Below are 22,562 nucleotides of genomic sequence, written 5' to 3' on the forward strand. Positions count from 1 at the left end.
ATCATTTTTATAGTGGCGACCCTTCCCATGAGTGATATGGGTAACGATTTCCATCTAGTCAGATCGCCTTCTACTTTCTTTAGAAGTGGGATGTGGTTTAATTTAGTTAAGTCTGAAAGCTTAGGAGAAACATTAATACCTAAATATTTAATATTTCCAGATTGTAGTGGGGCAGAGGAAGAATTATGGAAGGAGCAGTTAATGGGAAGAACTGTAGATTTTGACCAGTTAATTGAATAATCTGAAACTCTTGAAAACCAGTTTATTAGAGTAATTACCTCAGAGAGGTTGGTTTGTGTGTTTTGCAGAAAAAGCAACACATCATCCACATAGAGACTGATTTTATGTTCTATGTTCTTACATTTTATGCCCTTAATTGTTGTAGCCTGTCTAAATGCTGCTACTAGAGGTTCGATAAAAATTGCAAAAAGTGAAGGGGAGAGTGGTTCCTTGAATTAAGTGATACACCTAAACTGCAGCTCCAGACTTTTGTTCTTTTTGCCTAAAACAAAGACCGCAATGTCTCTGTGAAATACCTCAGCAGCTTTTAAATTACTGCAAGCCCAAATCTGTGAGAGGAGAACATGTACATTTTTTTGGTTTGTTTTTGTTTGGTTTGTTTGGCCAAGCTTGTCAAATCCATCACATTTCAAGTGCAGAGTACAATCAGATTTGTTTTGACTCTCACTGCCAAACTTTCTTTTCAGGCAGGTTGACGGGTTACCACAACTCTTCCCAGTAAACAAGCAACTTATGAATACATGTGGCTTTTGTTTGGAGGAACAACTTCTAATTAGATGGTGTTGACAAAGAAGAAACAAAACTGCAGCAATGTAAAGCTAGTTTGAGCCAATAGATGAAAACTGTGTAACTTGGGGAGATATTTTGTCTTTTAATAATATAAGTGTAAGGTTGTAGCAGGATGACTGCACTGAATGAACTCTTAAAGTTAAACATTTCTCCTGTTGCACTCAGTCTGATATTCTGTCTTTTCTGTACCATGCCTACTTGCTTGCTCTGCAACATCTCCTGATGAGTCACCAACGCCGAACCCTGTTCATTTAAACAGCATTTAATAAACACTGTTAATTAATTTCAATTAATGTCATTAACATTAAATCCTGCCAGTTTGGCAGGTATAACCAGGCAAAAGGCCCTGGGCCTAGCTGCACCAACTGTTTAATAAGCCTGAATTAAGAGAACTTTTGCACACAAAATTAAACCACTCCAACTATTTACGTAAAAACTGCCAGGTAAAAATGTGCTTAACTGAATCAGTTAATGCTAGCTGTTATCTAATAAACATGAACCAACCCAACAATCTACCAAAACTACTGTTATTTCATTAATATTTAATCAAATTAGCATTAGCATTAACTCAACAACCTAAAATTAGCTAACACGTGGCCTATTTAGAGTAGCTAATAAAACTAATATATATATATATATATATATATATATATATATATATATATATATATATATATATATATATATATATATATATATATATATATATATATATCCTGTATAGCAAACCACTGACAAAGCTAACATTTAAGTGCTAATATCTGATCTTTTAAGATAAAGCTAGTTCAAGTGGCTAACTTAGGTTAGCAACTTGCTATTATAGTAACTAATATGTAACTTGTTAGGAGCAAGCCAACTCAACAATCGGATAAATCTAATGCTAGCCTGCAAACATAAGACTTATTTAAAAGTGTGCTAACTCAACCAACTGACATGTGTCACAAGCTAATAGTGATAATAGTAAGCAACACTGCAAACAGACCTGGAGCACTGGTTAGTGGAGTCATGTTTTCAAAGCTTTTTTGCATTCATCCTAGCAATTTGAAACCAGATTGACGAGTGCAGGACAAGAAGCTACGCTCACTGACCTGTCAATGACAAAGTAACCCTCTTCTTAAGAATGCCTTCTGTTCTTCTGCTTTTTTACTCTAATTTGTGACCAAGAATTACAAAATAATCATCACATCATATTAAATAATACGTAAATCCCGTAAAGGAAAGTGGTTAGTCAGGCTCAAGAGGCCTGGGGCTGTTTTCCCATAGATTTCAACAATGGATTAGAAACCAGAGGAGTCACACCCTGCTGGTTATTAGACAATGCAGATTCTTTTCACATCTTTTTTAAATTTAACTTTATATAAAAGGCTACAGTTAACTGTCAACCCTGTGGCCCTTTGAAATGGATCCTTCACTGCCTTACTATGGTGTTCAAACTTCTTGGTATTTTTCAAATAATTAAATTTAGCAGCCAAATTCTCACATTTGGAAGAGCTGACAGACTGTCGCCTGCTGAAAGTGTCTTTTTTTTGTTAAGAAAAGGGGGGGAGGACAGGTTATAAAGCAGTAAACGTTTAATTATTTGCGCAACAGGGAAATAAAACTGTGATAATAGTTCCAGATAATTAAGCTAAAGCCCAAAATTAGGTAGGAGCGCAAACATCCTAAACGCTGCATGAAGTCTGGCAGCTGAAAAAATAAATAAATAAATGACAATGTCATAGGGAAGATTAAGACTGGGTTAGATCAAAGTTTACATTTACATTAGTGGTAATCACAGTGCACAGTTTCATGAAATGACCCTGTGTCTTCTTGCTGAAAAGGCACAACAAGCGCTGCGTAAAGCACAACATGGATGGCCTGTGGCACAGCTGGGGCGCTTCACTTATTGTAGGTTGTTAAAAACCATTTACAGAATAAAATTCAGGCAGTGTTTGAGGACATCAGCGTTTAAACATGAATTCTCGCAGTCTCAGTAAACACAGCGGGCAGATAAAGCTGAGCAGACCCAATTACCGAAGTGCATACTGGTAAGGGCAGTTTGATGAAGGCGCAGGGATCCTGATAACAACACAAAGGAAGTGCGATAAAGAAACAAAGAGGAAGGTAAATCCGCTCGTACAGGAACTTCTTGTGCTTTTGCAAAAGTGCACACTGCTAAAATACTCATTTTCCTAAAATAAGTACCTAAATAAAGTCACTATCATGCATTCCGTGTTGCGCGAATCTCCGAGCACAATGCGCACGCAAAAGTGAGCAGACAAAGCCAAACAACGGGGATGCTGCTCCTACCTTTGCACGACAAAACAAAGCAATCCTCTCTCTCATGATAACTTGTTTCTTCCGTGTTTCGAACCCCTTAGACCAGGCTTCACTCACCAAATCACCGTTTTAAGAGATAAGAGGAAGAGAGACACGGCGCTTACCTTTTGTTAGTTCCTCTGTCTGCCTGATGTATGACGGCGGATGTCTGCTCTCCACCGCTCCTCTGTAGATTTAAGCAGGGCACCAGCAGCAGCAGCAGAAGAGGTGGTTGCGAAATTGTTGGTACGCGCTTCGGCTTGTTTAGTGGGCGGCGTGGCTCTCCACTGTTTTCATCCCGTGTTTCCAACCAGCCCTCCCACTCCTTGCACTCACGCTGTACTCGCTCAGCCTCCTTCTCAAAGCGGATACGCCCTCTCACTGTCAGGGGAAGACAAAATAATGTGTATAAATAAATACATCACAGGCTGCAGGTATCAGAGTAAAGCAGGCTGCGCTGCGATGTGATGCGGGTCCTGCTGCACTCCCGAGCTCCTCTGGGGCTCTAACTGCTCTGCAAAAGGCATGTGCGGTTTTAAAGTGGAAACAGATGCCCGGAGGAGGAGGGGTACAGTCTGTCCTTTTTGACAAGTGCCATTCAGAAAAGCTGGGGTATGTCTACACCCCACGCAACCACCCCCCAGCTCCTTTCATGCCTTATTATATTAATTAATCCGAACCCTAGATACACAAAAACCCACGATGTTTGACCCAGTTTCACCTCTGGTCTCCCATCCAGTCCAGACTTATTTGTGCCCCCTTTTAAGCCCTAACAACCCCCGTGGTTACCCAAGTTCCTTTAACTTGGTTGTCCTACTTTTTAAGTGGCCTCCATTTTACATTTTAAGTGCCTGCCCAGTATCGCCCATTCACGCAGTCATTAATTTCAAGCTAAATCTCCTCCTATATCCATTTCTTCCTAAAGGCTGTTCCCACGTGCATGCCATTTCCATGTATAGCTCCAGCAGGCGGCCTCCTCCAACAACAGGGAAGCTCAGGTCGTTGTCACGCCATATAAGGGCGGCTGTGAAATGTCATAAGTGAGTGAACCTCAACTATAAAAACACTGCCAGCTGTAGTGGCTGACATTCAACTACAAACTATGGATCTACCACCCACCTAAACACTAGGGCTGTTTTGACTGAGCATCCATGATCCCAGGGTTTTGTGGTTCAGATTCTTGTTTGCCATTATGATTTTTTTTTATTCTTGATTCCTTTTCATGATAATTCTCTTCATGCACTGTAGGTTTTGGTCAAAGTGGTATTTTTAGTTCCCTCAGTGTTTCCCCGCCTGAATCAAATTGTCTGTGTGATCAGTATTTCTCTTTTACTTTCTTCCTGCTTCACTTTGAAAGTTTAGTTTCTTTCCATGTCCTGCTTTAGTTAAAAACACCAGTTCCAAAAAAGGAACAGTTTGCAAATATCATATTTTATTCACAAAATACAACATAGAGAACTTATTAAATGTTTAAACTAAGACATTAAAATATTAGCTTGTTTTGAATTTCATGGCGGTATCAGAACTCATGAATGTTGTAGCAGGGGAAGCAAAGGGTTGGAAATGTAAGTGATACTAAAATAAACAGCTGGAGGAATATTTTGCAACTAATTAGGTTAAATGGGAAGTGGTCAGTTACAGACGGAGTCTAAAAAGAGCATCTTTGAGAGGCAGAGTTTCTCAGAAGTAAAGATGGGCAGAGGTTTACAAAATCAGCAAAACTCCATCTACAAATTGTTGAATCAAGACTTTGAATATCATCCAGAGAGAATATGAAGAAATCTCTGTGTGTAAGGGACAAGGTGGAAAATCAATATTGGATGCTAACAAACACTGCCGTGTTCTCTGCGCCAAAGCCCATTTACGTCTAGCAGCTGTTCAAAATGACCTTCTGTTTTTCAGAAAACTGTACAATTGATATGTACAATTTTTTGAAAATGTATTTTCAGAAAAATTAATCAAATGTGTTTATGAGATTTGCAAATCATCGTATTTGTTTTTAATTACATTTTGTTTTAGTGTCTCCTTGCTTTGAGATTTAACTTCTCTGTCTGAATATCTTCATCACTTTTACTTTTCATTCAGCTACTGCTTCCAATCTAACAATATAGATGTATTAATACAGTCCTGCCTCCATCTTTAGTGCATTGTCTGTTATTTTACCAGCCTGTGCTCCTTGTTTGTTTGTTTTTTGCCACTTCTTCTTCTTCTTTGTGGTTTTAATCAAGGATTGCTCTTTGTGTTTCCTTTTTGGAGTAGGTAGACGGTTCAACTTTATCGCATTCTGTAGATTGGGTCCTCTACACTCTACACCACCACATCATGGGATGTGCCAGCCTGGAAGCCCCACAACTCAAGGACCCAAAGGATTGGCTGCCCTGTCATATTATAGGCAGGATATGTTCACTGCCTGTCCTTCTGATGCCATGTCTACTGGAGCAAGCAAGCTGGAGGCAAGAGCCTGTAAGAAAGTTGGTCTCTGCGGGAGCATAAGGATTCCCAGATCGTGCTGAGGGAGATCGTTTTCTTTTCTAATTGGGAAAGATGAAACATTCTGCAGAAAGCCATGAAGAAACATTCAGAATTGCTTTGTTTCCTGTTGTGACACCTCCACACAAGGCTGCAGTGAGTCAAGCGTGCCTAAAATGCGAGCATTGAATGGTTATGGTTATGCACAAGCAATAACCAATAGATCTGTAATAATCATAGCTTTGGGTGGGTGCTTTTAATATTGTGGCTGATCAGTGTGTTGCAGTTTAAAAGAATAACAAAAGTCTCTTTTAAATAATTGGAGGGAAGGCTGTGGAATTTGGCTTTGAGTTTACTTTCAAGTGATGTCAATTTCATCATTAGACGGTGAGCACAAGGCTCGTGGGGATATCCATATGCCTGCTAGGCTTCTGTGACTGTGCAGATTTGTCCAATAACATTACAGTGCACCAGCTACACATGTATTCTAGGCAGCAGACTTTGTTGTGGACATGGACTGTAAATGATACGATGGCCTGTTCTACTTGTTTGTAATCCACTGAGAGTATAAGCAGAGGCTCAAGTCAGACTTTTTACCCAGAATGTTTGAGTCTCAGTCCAGGTTTATACTTAAGTTTTAGTTTTGCCTTCCCACTTTTATTTTCTGTCACTGTTTGCTTAATTTTATGCAGTAAAACTATTATTATGATTATGGTTTGGATAAGCTCAAATTTCATTGCTTTCTTTCTCCAATGATGATTTTACTGTACCTGTAATTACACCCCCATCTGCACGTCATTTTCTATAAAATCCTTTGTTATCCCCATTTAATACTGATGAGAATGCAAATGACCTATAAATAGGCAAAGGAGTGCATTTTAGTAGCCATACAAATGGAAATGAAAACAACTGGCTTCTTAGCAGGAGCCTGATAGATTAAGCAGTAGGTGGGGGCCCACTGGTCACCAAACACCTCTATTGTTGCTAAACGACCCTGAGGCTAACCTAAACAGCCTAACTGTTGCTGTTGTTTACATATATATATTTGCTGTTTGTTGTATATATATAATTTTGCAGCAGGCGGTTCTGCTCACTAAAGTTGCCTTATTTGAACCAATTGTTACTCAGTCAAATAAAAGCAAAGATGCAGTAAAAACTTTTTTTAATCACAACACAAGGCACTCTAAGAGAGTAAAAGAGGTTTCTATTTAATATAATAGATTGCAGAAGATGAGAATATTGCCATATTCCCTCATAGGAAATTCAAAAACTACCATAATTGTTAAAGTCTGATCCTCTGAGAGTATTATGGGGGTAATATAACCACTTTCTGCCAGTGAAGGAGCTCTGATTTGCTTCAAAAGTGATTTCACCAGCATCAGATTGAACATTAGGATTAAATGTGATGAGTAATTAAAAGTAAATGGTAAATGGCCTGTATTTATATAGCGCTTTTCTAGTCCCTAAGGACCCCAAAGCGCTTTACATATCCAGTCATCCACCCATTCACACACTGGTGATGGCAAGCTACATTGTAGCCACAGCCACCCTGGGGCGCACTGACAGAGGCGAGGCTGCCGGACACTGGCGCCACCGGGCCCTCTGACCACTACCAGTAGGCAACGGGTGAAGTGTCTTGCCCAAGGACACAACGACCGAGACTGTCCGAGCCGGGGCTCGAACCGGCAACCTTCCGATTACAAAGCGAACGCCCAACTCTTGAGCCACGATCGCCCCTAATGGCAAATGCAGCTCATAAGCGGACAGCTGAGGTAGATGCAGGGAAGTCTCTCAGTTAAATTATTAAAAGGGGGCCTTGGGATGCATTGAAAAAGATCTTAGATATACTGCATGTGTGAATGTGTGTGCTTAAGTTTCTTTGAAGCCACCTGTGATGCAGACCTAAGCCTCGGTCCCTCTAGAGTTCAATGACTGTATTGCTGCAGCCTTTAACACATTTTCTTTAATTATGGAGGATAAGGAGTTTGAATCTGTGATGCATCAAGACTCTGAAATGGCAACCTCCCCCTGGAGTCCACAAATGTCTGACAGAGCTTCGGGCTCCTGGGAAGTTTGGGAACTCTCATGCAAGATTGAGTTAATGAAAACAGATAGGACATCTGAAATGCTAATGCTGACTTTTTGGTGCCTAAATCTGGCTGCAGCCCATGGGACTCACTGGTTCAAATACATGAGTGAGCCTGTGATAGAGACGTGCACTTGTCACGGGAGAGCAAAGCTAAGCATTAGCTTACCCTCACTTAAATGCTGTCCATTCTGCTTTGCACTTACAAACAAAATGCTTGGCAGAAACCAAAAAATTGTCCTCAGGAGACCAACTTATAGAAGAGCGTTCACTTTACTCTGTCAGAGAGCAGTGAAGCTTTACGCTGCCCCAATTTCTTATCCTTTGTTCTACAAAAAATATACGAAGCTTGCTCTCCATTGACATGCACATTCGCTCTGTCCGCCCACATGCAGTTAATTAAAGGAACCACATGCACGGCTCAGCCAGCTTGTCAGACCTGCCAGTCATCAGCGCAGCGTGACAATGATCTGACCATCACTGGCTTAATTGGCATTCGGTAGACACGCTCCCCTCCTTACTGTAGGCTAAATAAACACACAGACAGGCAGGATGCAACCTTCAGTCTTCATCTCTCTTGATCGATAGCCCTGCAGCAGCTCACCGGACACGCGAGCAACCGCTGCGGGAGGATTCCTTAACCTGTAAACTTGGCTTAGAGAAAAACTGCACATGAATAGTGCAAATAAAGCTGGAGAGGCCAACTGAAAAGTTTTGGGAGTTCTTGTCTATTCAGAAAAAGAAATCAAATCACTGGATCAGGTTTAAAAGTTGAGAGCCTCAGCCAGCGCAGGAGACACATGGACAGAAACACATTCAACAAGCAAAGAGAAAAAGCTCTTAAGGTTCCTGGACACTGTCCGTGAGGTTAAACTACCCAGTTTGACTGATAAGATAAGACTGACGTGACTTGACTTGACTAACAGATGACACATCAGATCCCAGTCACAAAGACCTAGAGGCTGGTCTATGATCAACACAAAGTATTAATGGTCGATGGAGGTTGTTGGTGTCGCTAGGTCACAAAGAGGACAGTGCAGGACCAAGAGCCTCCTTTCATTGTTTTGGTCATTTGCACACATTTGCATGGAAGACATCAAGTTGTTAGCGAACACTCGCCAACTATTCTACTCTACTGTGCAAAGTGCAACATAAACAGGAAATAGAGCATTTGGCTTCACAGTAAAACTGTGCATTTTGAAAGATGTTGGTTGCAGTTGTGAGGTACAGTTTTTACTTTGAAAGAGAACCTTTTCCATTTCTGTTGTGCTCTTTTCTCAACTTTTGCAGAAACATCAGCATCTTTGGTGCCAACTACGTGTGATCTGGTTCTTACATAGCACTTTTCTCCTCTGAGCACTCAGTGCTTTATACAACTTGCTTCATTCGTAAAAGCGCTTTTTCTGTGTATGTGCTCTCTAACATTCACACTAAATGGATTAGAAAGCAAATTGGGGTAAGTATCTTGCCCAAGACTATGTGCATGCAGACTGGATCAGCAAGGGATCAAACCACCAACCTTCCAATTAGTAGATGGCCTGCTCTACCTCTGGAGCTACATCCACCTTGTGACTGCTAGCAACCACTCGCCAACTAGTCAGGAAATATACATTTTTTTCCCTGTAACAGGAGGTTGCAGGGGTTCTAGGCCCATGTGGCTGAGGCTTATAATATCCATCATACAAGGCTCAGTCTTTCAAGACTTGATTATTAGGAATCAACAGTGATCAAAAACAAGTTTGTAAATGTACAACGGAAACAATGTTGGAATAGTCTAAAGAGAAAACTAGAAAGCATTGCACCAGTCAAACAACGTCTTGCCCTTTACTATCCTAGGTGGGGAAAGAGCACTTTAAGAAGTTTTCATCACAAAATTCTGACAAACTACTCTTGACATCCTAGATTTAGTAATGATTGTTATTGCCCTTGATCATATCTGGTTATGGTCAACACATGGATCCGTTTTTCTTCCTTTTCTTAACTTGTCCTGGCTCTAATATTTCATTGCAGATAAATCATTTTCCCAGTTTAGCTGACATATAATTCCTTCTGGATCACATCCAGAAGCAGCTTTGATTTAAAATAAATGAGGAGAAGCATTTACAAACTACATCAGTGTCAGAAGGAGGAGGTGGGGGTGGATAGTGGGCGTACAAAGCACTCGACTCTCACACCACAAACTCTAGTATGTGGCTTAAAAAAACAAACAAAAAGAACATTTTGGTCAAGAAAAAGAGGTCATTTTCAAACACTGATTTTTCTTTAATAAAAGCAGCTAATTGCCTTTTTCTAACTCGGTTCTACCAGAACCAAAAAGTGCTAGTGCTTGGACATGCAGAGAAGGAAGAGTGCATATATTGGACTGAGTGGTAAATATGGAGCTGCCAGGCAAGAAAATAAGAGGAAGACCACAGAACATTCATGGATGTAGTGAAGTGAAGCAAGATGCAGGGTAGGGGGTTGGTGTGCTAAGTGAGGATGGTAGGAACAGGATGAGATGTAGACAAATGATGTACTGTGGACCCGTAAAAGCAAACAACCAAAAGTGTAGTGTAGTGGATATTGCAATACAAGCTTGGATGCTCGTGTCTTCCCTGAACATATTGAATGACCATATTTGGAAAACATTAACAACATTTCTTAATTATGTTTGCATAAAACGTAATTTAAACCATTTATATCACTCCCGTAAGGCATTTTTTAAAAAGTTTAGTCTCTTATTGTTTTTGTTCAAGTTATTTTTGGCAATATTTTGCAATAGTTTTTCATTTCTGCCACTTTTACTTCAGTTTCAGACAGTTTTACTGCTCTTTGTTCAGTATCTGCACCACCTTCTTTGTGCATACACCAGTTGTCCACCTCCCACTTGCCAGATTATCTTTGCACTTTGTCAAGTTGACCGTTCCAGCTTTAAGTTTCCATTTTTTTCTGTTTATTATTATTAGTTTATTTTCTCATGCATTCCTGCACTATGAAGCAATTCACCTCACCCAAATTATCATTTCCTTATCCAATCAGAAATATTAGTATGTCCATGGACAGCAGCAGAGCAGCTGATTCACATAAGAAACATAAAAATATGATATCAGAAAAATACGGTTGAAGCCATAATATAGGCTGAAAGCAGCACGTGTGTGTGTGCAAGTGTACGTGAGAGTGCACTGAACAAATGTCATACTGTAATTATTATTTCTATAATGTAATATTTAGATGGACACAGGGCTGGTTTAGCTCTTACTCTTTCAGCAGAGGTGTTTAATGGCCTGAAAGCAAGAATTAATCTAGAAATAGAATTCAAACATAGACGTAATCTAGCAATAATAATACTTTTATTTGTAGAGCACTTTTTAAAACATACAGTCACAAAGTGCTTCACAGTCTGATTAAAAACTTCACATTAAGTTTACAGGTTCAACATTCATTCCTGCATACACACTTCTATACACACATGAGCCAAAATAATGGGGGAACAATCAAGAGAAAATTAACCTCTAAAACCGAGTTTTCAACTGTTTTAAAACAAACCACTGAATCAGCCGGCAGTCTATCAGGTAGATCGATTAGACTACGTCAGGCTTCCTCGATCCGTCAGGCTGGTTAGCCTACCTGACGGACTGACGCTTCCAAAGTTTAGCAGCCACAACCTAAAAGCCTGGGATCACCTTTGGTTTTAAAATAGGAGCAGTTAAGAGGCCCTCAGCATGTTTGCTAAAGGCAGGAGCCTGACCATGTGGGACTACATGCAACTTTGATATGAGACAAGAAAACAGATTCTGAATCTAAGAATCATATTTGTTACTGATGCTCATTAGAGAAAGACAAAGACTTCAGACCCTCTTATTGTCAACACACTGATGTCTGAGCATCTTCCAAGACTCGTGATGCTATTTTCCAGAGTATTAATAGGCCAGTAGGCGGTAGGTTTGTCCTTGCACATTTCTTATCTCAAAAACAACCTGCTCTGAACCAGATCTGTAGCATAACTTACACCAGTAAGTGAACCATCATTGTAACAGTGAAAACCCAGAGTTCATCCTAAAAGTTAACCCAAAATTCTGCTTTACAGCGCAATCCTCTGGTTTCCAGTCATTCTGTATCTTTTATCTGCTCTTAAGCCTGGAATAAATATTTGGATTTTATTCTCCCTGCCTCTGGTATGGCTCCTCCTCTCTCTGAAAGCATTACATCAGTGTTAAACATCGTCTGGATTCTGCCACTTCTTTGTGAACGCTTTTCTCTGCATCCTCTCTTTTTTGCAGCTGGATTTCTTTTTAAGCCAGACCTAAGCCAGATCTTAGAAAACTGTCTTGTCCTACAGTATTGACTTTAGAAAAGCAGAGACAATCAAAATGTGGGGCATTGTCTTAATATGTGGGCCAGGAGGACAAGGGCTAAAAATATTGTGCAGTCCTACATAAGGAGGGACATCTGGTTACCCTACACAGCTCTGTTTTAGGGACCTCGCCACTATAAGATAAGAACAGCTGCACCTTGCATAGCTCGAAATATCTGACATTTCCTTCTTGGATGTGCAGAAAAAATCAGATGGCTGGGATTCCTGCTGAACCCTTCCAATATTGATGGAAAGAGCAATAATATTGCAATTGTGTGTTATCGAAGCTGCTGCTAAATTGTCCAGAACTAGCAATCTGGTGTGGTAATTAAGGTTGGATAGAGCAGGGCAGGATCAATTCGGTATTTATCTTAAGAATTATTATCTATTGTGAACATTTCTCCAACCATCAGGCCTTCTCTGAATATCCTTTCCAGTGCTGAAGTGCTGCAGCCTCATCAAGAGCCTCTCCTGAGGACTCATAATGCTACACAAATTATCAGCATCATCTGTGTCAGCAGGATTGTAACTGTCTTATTTATTGGGCTTCAAAAGCTTGAATTCTCAGCTTCTTCCTGTTTCCTCCATTCAAATGTGCATTTTGTGTCTCCCAGTGTTTCTTAGCCATCATCCATGAATACCAAAAACTTAAGGACGGGTCAAATAATTCTTTACAGTCTTTAAAGTCTAAGTCTATACATTTTGCAGAGTGCCTGGGCAGACTGTCAGTGTTCATTGTTGATGGGGAAGCTGCTGCACCTGGTGTAAAGGTGTAGCATCAGTGTAGGAGGAGAAAGAAAGCAGAACTATTCTGCTCTTCTGCTCAGACTCTATTTGTTCATGGTAAACACACCTATTGTTAGTATTTGCTTAGGTGCTACAGTAGTCAGATTTTTGTGCATAAGTATTCCACATTATGCTATGTTGGTTGGTTTTATCGCTGTCTGACTCACATCAACATCATCAACGGTGTTAGATCTGCTTTTTTGCCTTTAAGTCTTAAAACCAATTATAGCTGATAAATGTCAGCGACCACCTCTGTATTGCTTCTGTCTCTCGTTTCTCGTTGTGGTTTTACCGGCTGCTTTTGTTCTGTTCCCTCTTTTGTTATTGTCTGCGTTGTGTTCATTGCTGCTGCTGTCTCTAATTTCTGTTTGTGTACCTCTCGTTCTCCGAGCTTTTCCTGCTTCTTTTAGACTGCCATTCAGATGGATTCGTTTATTTCCAACAAATAAATGAAAAGATAAAAGTGGAAAACCAAGATACATCAGCGAGGTTGGTATAAAAAAAAAACTAAATTACAAACTAAACTTTATACAGGCCATAGTTATAGATACACACACATAACAATAATAATGGACAACGGTAATATCTTAATTACCAGAGTGAGAACTCAATAAAAGAGAAAAGCCAAACAACTTATTTGTATTGTTATATAGTGTATATATTTCTGTTATAAGAGCTATGAAAGGTTTGCTTTTTCTTTTTTAACTTCCCTCAGCGTTCTTCACATACAGCCACTCTACAGCACCACAGTATTCACAGCATCAATAGTCAAAATAACTGTTTGACCTGTTTAAAGTAATTGAAACTTTGAGGCAAGACAAAGATGATTTTCTTCTGGTGAATGGCAACAGGAATACACGATCCTTTCATATTTTCTTCCATGCATTTTTCCTGCTTAGCAGGGTTGTCTACAGCCACTTTAGAATAATCAATTAACGTAAAAAGCTGTGGGAGGAAGCCAAAGTACCTGAAGAGAACAGTGTAATCTTCCTCCTTCTGAGACACAGACTGACTTTGTTTTTGTTTGTTCTCTTTTTTTCTTTTTTAAACTTTGAAATTTTAAATATTACTGAATATTCTCTGTTTTATCCTTAGTTTAACTATTGGTCTTATAACGTTAGATTCTTAGTTGTAGTTATTGTTGCCTCAGATTTTCCCTCCTGTCTCTGTTAGATGCTTCCCTGTTTAGTTACTTCCTGTTTTATTTTGATAGTCTTTGTTTCTTTTGTCCTATATTTAGTCTTGCTTTCCTGCTCTTGTTACCCCTTATTAGTTTCAGCTGTTTCTCCTCATTGTGTCTGGATATATAAAGCCACGCTTTCCCTTTTTCCTGTCTCAGAGTGTCTGTTTATCATCCCCATGTTTTTTCCCCTCCTGTGCTTCAAGGTTATATTTTTAACTCTGTGGGTTGTTCTCGCCCACTCTTAACACACCGGAAGAACATGCAAACTCCACACAAACGGCACCCAGCCAACCGGTGGATTCAAAATCACAATGATGCCCCTTCCTTAAGTCTAGATGCTTGAAGAATAACCAGGAGAAGAGTGTTTTTAAATTGATGGCGAAGCTAAAACAAATACTTGATTATGCATGATTGACTTATTTATGTGCAGTGAATGGCAGGTACAGAAAAGCTGCAGCTGAGATGAGGAGATGTGATATCCTGAGGCAAAGTTAGAAATCTGTGATTTTTAACAACAGCTTCTGTATAAATGATAGAATATTTAACCAGGTGTTCCTGTGAAGTCTAGATGTTTCTTTTTGGTGTTAATTTATGAGGTTTCGATGGTTTCGTGGTATTGGACGTGGCAGTGCACTCTGTAGATTGAGAAAGCTTTTGGACAATTTTAAGTAGCAAAGACAGAAATATCTGCCTGTATATGTGCTAAAGATATTACAATACAGCACACGTAACATTTTCAAATGAACTTATTTTTATATTTGGATGTGGAGAGTTTGTTTATAGATTTATTTATTTGTGTGTGAGTGTGTTTACTTCCTGTGCTGTTGTTCTATATTTTCTCTCTTTTACCCCAGGAGGGGTCCAACATAAATAACTTAAACTTAGCAACTGGAGGGATGGAGACCACTTATGACAGAGTAACAGTCTTGAATGTTTATTACACAGAATTTATGCTCATCTTCGTCAAACAGCAGCATGAAGCCAAAAGTGATGCACAACGGCTGGCATGTAAAAGAACTTTTTTACTGTGTTTCCAAAACATTTCCAGACTAAAGAGCTTTAAACACCGGATGTGTAGAATGCGCAAATATATTATGCATTAAAAGTATTCACTGTTCACACCGATCGCATAATTTTGCAGGAAAAATTTGTGGCATTTTGATCTTTCAAACCTAGCTTGATTTGTTTTGCGTTTTTCCTCTTCTTTGCATGCAATCGGACCAATCAGACGATTGGATCTGGCAACAAGCATGCTCGCAGATCAAAACACACATCAGTACTGAATGTACAATGATATGGAAATAGTGAAATAATACTATTTTATTTCAGACACACAGCTGGACGCTGCTTCGGATCAATCAGTTTCTCTGCGTCCTCAGATGTGGTCCCAACTCTGCAGACAAGAGCTCAAGCTGCCCCTCTGACATCCTGAAATATGCATGAAAGCGATCGTGATACAGCTTCAGCTCCTGGATGAAACCGTGAAATTCTCCCTGCTGCTGGCGTCTCGTGAGAACTGGATGAACCCAGAATCTCAGTTACTGTTTAGAAACACGGTGACCAGCTCATCATTGTGTGTTATTGTTGGGTCTGCGCTTCCACAGGCCTGCTAGTTCAGACTTATTCCCGTTAACAAAGCAAGACAGAACAGCTCAACCGGTTTTCACGTGCTAGCAAGGGAAGGATCTCAGAGCAGCCCTTCTGCCCTTGGTGTCAGACCACTTTGAAGAAGCATCACCCCACAGCAGCCTTTTACTTCTGTGACACACAGTTTACAGCAACACCCATTGTAAAAAAACTCCTATGGTGCATCATAAACCCTAAGGCATTGAGTGTACAGTGGGGCAAAAAAGTATTTAGTCAGCCACCAATTGTGCAAGTTCCCCCACTTAAAATGATGACAGAGGTCAGTAATTTGCACCAGAGGTACACTTCAACTGTGAGAGACAGAATGTGGAAAAAAATCCATGAATCCACATGGTAGGATTTGTAAAGAATTTATTCGTAAATTAGGGTGGAAAATAAGTATTTGGTCACCTCAAACAAGGAAAATCTCTGGCTCTCACAGACCTGTAACGTCTTCTGTAAGAAGCTTTTCTGTCCCCCACTCGTTACCTGTATGAATGGCACCTGTTTGAACTCATCATCTGTATAAAAGACACCTGTCCACAGCCTCAAACAGTCAGACTCCAAACTCCGCCATGGCCAAGACCAAAGAGCTTTCGAAGGACACCAGGAAAAGTATTGTAGACCTGCACCAGACTGGGAAGAGTGAATCTACAATAGGCAAGCAGCTTGGTGTGAAAAAATCAACTGTGGGAGCAATCATCAGAAAATGGAAGACATACAAGACCACTGATAATCTCCCTCGATCTGGGGCTCCACGCAAGATCTCATCCCGTGGGGTCAAAATGATCATGAGAACGGTGAGCAAAGATCCCAGAACCACACGGGGGGGACCTGGTGAATGACCTGCAGAGAGCTGGGACTAAAGTAACAAAGGTCACCATCAGTAACACACTACAACGGCAGGGAATCAAATCCCGCAGTGCCAGACGTGTTCCGCTGCTGAAGCCAGTGCATGTCCAGGCCCGTCTGAAGTTTGCCAGAGAGCACATGGATGATACAGCAGAGGATTGGGAGAATGTCATGTGGTCAGATGAAACCAAAGTAGAACTTTTTGGTATAAACTCAACTCGTCGTGTTTGGAGGAAGAAGAATACTGAGTTGCATCCCAAGAACACCATACCTACTGTGAAGCATGGGGGTGGAAACATCATGCTATGGGGCTGTTTTTCTGCCAAGGGGACAGGACGACTGATCCGTGTTAAGGACAGAATGAATGGGGCCATGTATCGTGAGATTTTGAGCCAAAACCTCCTTCCATCAGTGAGAACTTTGAAGATGAAACGAGGCTGGGTCTTCCAACATGACAATGATCCAAAACACACCGCCCGGGCAACAAAGGAGTGGCTCCGTAAGAAGCATTTGAAAGTCCTGGAGTGGCCTAGCCAGTCTCCAGACCTCAACCCCATAGACAATCTGTGGCGGGAGTTGAAAGTCCGTGTTGCTCGGCGACAGCCCCAAAACATCACTGCTCTCGAGAAGATCTGCATGGAGGAATGGGCCAAAATACCAGCTACTGTGTGTGCAAACCTGGTAAAGACCTATAGTAAACGTTTGACCTCTGTTATTGCCAACAAAGGTTATGTTACAAAGTATTGAGTTGTATTTTTGTTATTGACCAAATACTTATTTTCCACCCTGATTTACGAATAAATTCTTTACAAATCCTACCATGTGGATTCATGGATTTTTTTTTTTCACATTCTGTCTCTCACAGTTGAAGTGTACCTCTGGTGCAAATTACTGACCTCTGTCATCATTTTAGGTGGGGGAACTTGCACAATCGGTGGCTGACTAAATACTTTTTTGCCCCACTGTATATGTATCCATGTGTGTGTGTGCATTTAACAATTTGACTCTAACAGTTATCAATTACAAATTTTGAAATTCAGTTTTTTAACAACAAAGTTTTTAAAAAAACAGCACATTTTTGGTGTTTGTGGATGATACACGACAAGCTTGCATTTGAATTTCGTCTAATTTTGTCGCAAAAGCACTCAGTGTGAAAAGGCCTTAACTGTCTTTGTTACCGTAAAGATGTCAAACTGTCTTCGACTAATTGTGGTTTGGTAACAATGCAAAGAGATAAATACTTCTAACTTCGGAGTAAAAGCTCGACTAGGTTTTGAAGAAACTGCAGATCGATCACATTCTGCACTACTCCATCTGGACTGTGGTGAAAGACGGAGTGTGCATTGGTGAAGTCACCAGCATCACTAAAAGCACAGAGCAATGCTGTTAATTTGGAGCACAAAGTTGCACAGTGCATTCGCAGTTAATGCAATGACAACTGACAAACTGACTAAGCTTTGAGAAATGCAAACAGTTCAGCATTAAGATAACAAACAGTAGAAATACCAGCCACTCTGGTTGTTCTTGATTGGCTGTTTTTGTGCATGTTTGGCCTGCTGTTCCCACGCTGTGACACACATCAGTGTAGCAGCTCAGAGATCCCCAGACTCCACAGAGGGAGATGCAGGAAAAGTTTGAAGAAGAAAACTTTAACTTCTTCTGTTTCCAGCCCCAGTGCATGACTGCCATCTCATATTAATCTCATTTAATTTACATTTCAAAACTTTGTGCATCATGTTTCTGTTTGGCTGTTTAATATATGGTACGTCACTTATTTTATCTACGTCAATCTGGCTCTCTGGTCAGGCTTTCTTCAATAAAATAAATTACTTTCAGTTCTTCCAGAGGACTTGTGCTTGTTGAACTGACTGTTGCAGCTCTTTATGTTTGTACGCCTGCAAAATGAATATGGAAGCGGGTCAGACCTCTCCCCAGTGCTGTTGCACGATGGATAAGGCGTTTCCCACAGCAAGGTACAAGTGTGACAACACAGATATGTCAGCGTGCATCCAGCCAATTGAAAGGGTATCGATGGGCTTAAAAACAAAGCGTCCACATTCCTGGAAAATTAGGTCAGCTGCTGCCATCTCTAAACGGGACGGCGGCTGAGATGAAAGACGGAAAGCTTCGGCGGAGATTTTCACCGCTCCTGTCGACTTTTACACCACAAAGAATCAAACACCTGCTGCCACTCCAGGCTATAAATGGAGTAATTTAGGGAAGCATGCAGGCTGATGGCGTGTTTGTGAGAAATGTGCGATATCACAGCAGAGCGCGTGGCTGCTGTGTACTTCCCAAACACAAACCCTTCAAGCTCCCGATGTTTCCTACAAGTAAATTAAGGTGAATCTCCTCCTGGCGGGATCAAACTCTTCAAAGGATGCAACATCCAAACAACAACAACCACCCCCTCCTCTTCTACACCCAGTCCTTCCTCTATTTTCCCTTATTAGCTACATCATGTCTCCTCTGCTTCCATGGGAGCTTCTAATTGCCTATTGTGCTCGCAGCTCGGCTGTCTCTGTGATGTGCTGTGACAAGCCGCATCCTCAGAAAAGTAACTCCTGGTCCTTGTCTCCCACACACATCCCCCCCACCCCTCTCCCCGGCGTGTGTCTCTTGTAATGTAATGTACATGTCAAGTGGAAGTGTAATGTATGTCGAGTGGAAAGTGAGCATGCACGCGGCGTTCCCAGGACAACCAGTTTGTCAGCTGCTCTCTTTGCCCGTCCAAAGAAGTTTGTTCAGAGTCACAAGCTGCGAGGCGTTCAGATGGAAAGTCTGGGAACGAAGGACGAGGAGACAGAAGCAGCCTTTTTGAATGCCAATGTACAATCATTTCCACTGTGATAGTTTAGCAGCCTAGAGATGATTTCCACGGCAAACCGAGTATAATACTTCACAGATCCCATTCTTTAAAAGTAAAGTAACATTTCTATATTTGGGAAATTGGCTTTCTGCTGGAAAGAACATCTGGATTTAATGGCAGATAAAAGATAAAAGGTGGATGTAGCTGCATTTTCAAGCCACCATAATGTTGTTTTCTTGGCGCATCAGATATCTTGGATCATCTGCACAACACAGCAAGTCGTATTATTAGTCAAATAACCCAGTTAACTCAATTAACTCAATTCCAAAAACGTAGAAGTGGTAGAAAACATGACTGAGATATTTAGTGCAGCACATTGCCACTTGCATTGGCATCCACTTGTAACTCTGATTTTAAGACTTTGTAAGAAAAAATCTTTGTTGACAGATTTTGTAGTATTGCTTCGGTACATCACTGTTGGATTTTAAATCAAACAATCAACATGTGACTGAAGTGCAGACTTTCAGCTTTAATCCCAAAAAAGTGTTTAGGAATTTCAGCCACTTCTGCACACAGTCTCTCATTTTCAGAGGCTCAAATGTAATTTGAAAAGCTGGCATAATTTTAAATATAACGATTGTTTTTAATGAAAAAACAATCGTTGAAAAATATCTCATTTGTTTAATTTAAAAGACTTTTCAGCCATTATCCTTTGGTGACGTGAAGCACTGTAGGATCAGTTTTGCAGCTTTTCTATGAATCATATTCATCATATCAGGGGGCGACTGTGGCTCAGGGGGTTGGGAAGCGTATCTGTAACCGGAAGGTCGCCGGTTTGATTCCCGGGCTCTCTGTCCTGGTCGTTGTGTCCTTGGGCAAGACGCTTTACCCTGCCGCCTACTGGTGTGGGCCAGAGGGGCCAATGGCGCGATATGGCAGCCTCGCTTCTGTCAGTCTGCCCCAGGGCAGCTGTGGCTACAACCGTAGCTTGCCTCCACCAGTGTGTGAATGTGAGAGTGAATGAATAGTGGTATTGTAAAGCGCTTTGGGTGACTTGAAAAGCGCTATATAAATGCAATCCATTATTATATCATGAGCTGTTTCTCATTTTCTCCATGCTTTTCTCTTCCCATTGTTCTGGTTCAAGTTCATCATAGTTTCATCTGTTCAAATATTGTTATTTATTTATGTGCCAGCTCTTCTCGCTGTGTTCTGATGAAGTCTAATCTGACCTTTCTGTTGTTGAGTGTGTTTCTATTAATGAAACTAATTAAGGCATCTCTTCATGTAGACTTTCACAGTGGGACACCTACATCCTTGAAGCTGTTCTTGACTTTGTTAGATGCTGTGGAGGAGGTTTTCTTAACCTTCTTCTTAAGAATTTACCAGATTTTTGATTTGCCGACTCCTGTTTTTTGCTTTATCTCTCAAAGTTTTTTGATTTTACCTCATTTATAAAATGACAGTAAAACCTCTTAAGTTTAAGCTGGAAGTATGTGTTTCAATCACACCTTGATCGTTTGATTTAAACTGCAAAAATGATGTATTTTCCCAGCAGGTTATTGACACAACTGTATCGTCTCATCAGTGCACATTAACATTAATGACCTTCAATGCATTTGACTGTAATGAGTCTGTGCTGTTATTTGCAGTAGGGTGCTCCACTTAAATTATCCTTTTCAATTAAGAACTTCAAGCCATTACCCTCCCAAAATGATCTCACAGATGAAAACATCTTAAATTATTATTAATGTTGTTGGGTTCTTTATATTTTATGCTTGTTTTATTCAGTGTGCAGTTTTGGTGCTCAATTTTTATTGTTGTTTACATATTTTGGAAGCTTTTGTTGTGGTAATAGTTTTAACTTAATATCTTAGTTTTACACCTGCTCAGGTGACAGACCAATAAAAATCCAGCCATTATTTTAAAACATATTTTCCGTTGTACATAATTTATTTTTCATGATTTCATTCCTCATTACACTTTTTCTCACCCTTTCCCCATTACGTGTTTGTTCATAAATATTAAATGATGATATATTGGACATGTAGCAAGGTGTAATGGGTCTAATGGGCTCATTTAAAAGTAGATGCAGCATATTACCACACTGTTTAATGTAGATTACGTACTATATTTGTGGCTTTGTTTATATTAAAAGTGGACTTCTGGGCTGAAAATTGGCTCCACTTTGACCCTGATCAGATACATGTGTAGGTTTTTGGCCCTCAAAGATAAAAAATAATTAGTCCTGAGGTGTACATTTTTGAAGATTGTACCCATGAGGGCAGAAATAGATATCCTGCACCTGTGTCCATACACTCAGAGACTCTCATATTTCAAGTTCTGCTGGTAACATCAAAGAGCATGAAAGTCAGCAGCATGACAGAGGCAAAGCAAAAGAAAAAAGAAAAGAAAAGAAAGAAAAGAAAAGAAAAGAAAAGAAAAGAAAAGAAAAGAAAAGAAAAGAAAAGAGGGCTTGTATGACATCCACAAATCCAGCAGACTGAAATGAAGCTCATACTGTTAAATTAGTGTAATCAGTGAACTTCTCTCATCAGAGGGATCTGCTCCGTCCCCATCTGCTCCCTGCCAACCACTGCAGGGCTTCCTCGGCTGATAGCACCCCACGAGCTTGGCACCAGGTTCAGCCACCGTGATGAGGACATTTACATATTAAGCATTTGGCTGCTGCTGGTATCAAGAGTGATTTACAGTTAGCAGGGCCCGTGGGCCGAGGCTGACCTTGTGTGAATCACTGGTGCTCCTTGTTTTATGATCTAAGCTGTGGCAGAGTGTGCACATTCATGTTGTTATCAGCCGTAGTTTTCTCATAACATCATCAGACTATTTCACAAAGGAGCTAAACAGCCTTGAAAACGGAGCACTTACTGACATGTGTGGCTGAGCTCTGACTAATGCACACCCCCGTTAGATGGGTGAGTTAATAATAACTCTATAATAAAAGCTTAACCTGTGCAGCACACAGTTCCAAAGAGGTGTACAGATCCAGATGCAGTGAAGCCAAAAACACTGGAAAACCAGCTGTGGTTTGTTTTAAACCATAGATTCAGTCAAACTGATGAGCCGAGGAAGTCTGCTCTAAAGCAAATTAAAAATCGTCTCTAGATTTAAAAGAAGAGCATGGAACAGTCAGAATACACCGATCAGATGATAATAAAATTAATAAAACAGATTTTAGAACTTAATTCAGTTCAATTTATGAAGCACCAAATCACAAAAGCAGCTGTTTTAAGGCTCAAAGACTTTAAAATAATCATTCAGAACAGCAGTGACATGCAGCACCAGCTTA

General features: G+C 40.4%; 1 protein-coding gene across 3 annotated transcripts in view; it reads right to left on the reverse strand.

The window, feature by feature from the left end:
- Positions 1 to 3,625, reverse strand: part of rnf152 (ring finger protein 152) — a 60,726-nt gene extending 57,101 nt beyond the window's left edge. For all 3 annotated transcript variants that reach the window (XM_012919339.4, XM_014414123.3, XM_014414122.3), the window contains exon 1: positions 3,234 to 3,625. The gene's annotated coding sequence lies outside the window, so the exon portion shown is untranslated. The remainder of the gene's footprint in view (positions 1 to 3,233) is intronic.
- Between the last annotated feature and the right edge of the window lie 18,937 nt (positions 3,626 to 22,562).

The sequence above is a fragment of the Maylandia zebra genome, linkage group LG9 (genome assembly GCF_041146795.1).
Source record: "Maylandia zebra isolate NMK-2024a linkage group LG9, Mzebra_GT3a, whole genome shotgun sequence".
Lineage (NCBI taxonomy): Eukaryota > Metazoa > Chordata > Actinopteri > Cichliformes > Cichlidae > Maylandia > Maylandia zebra.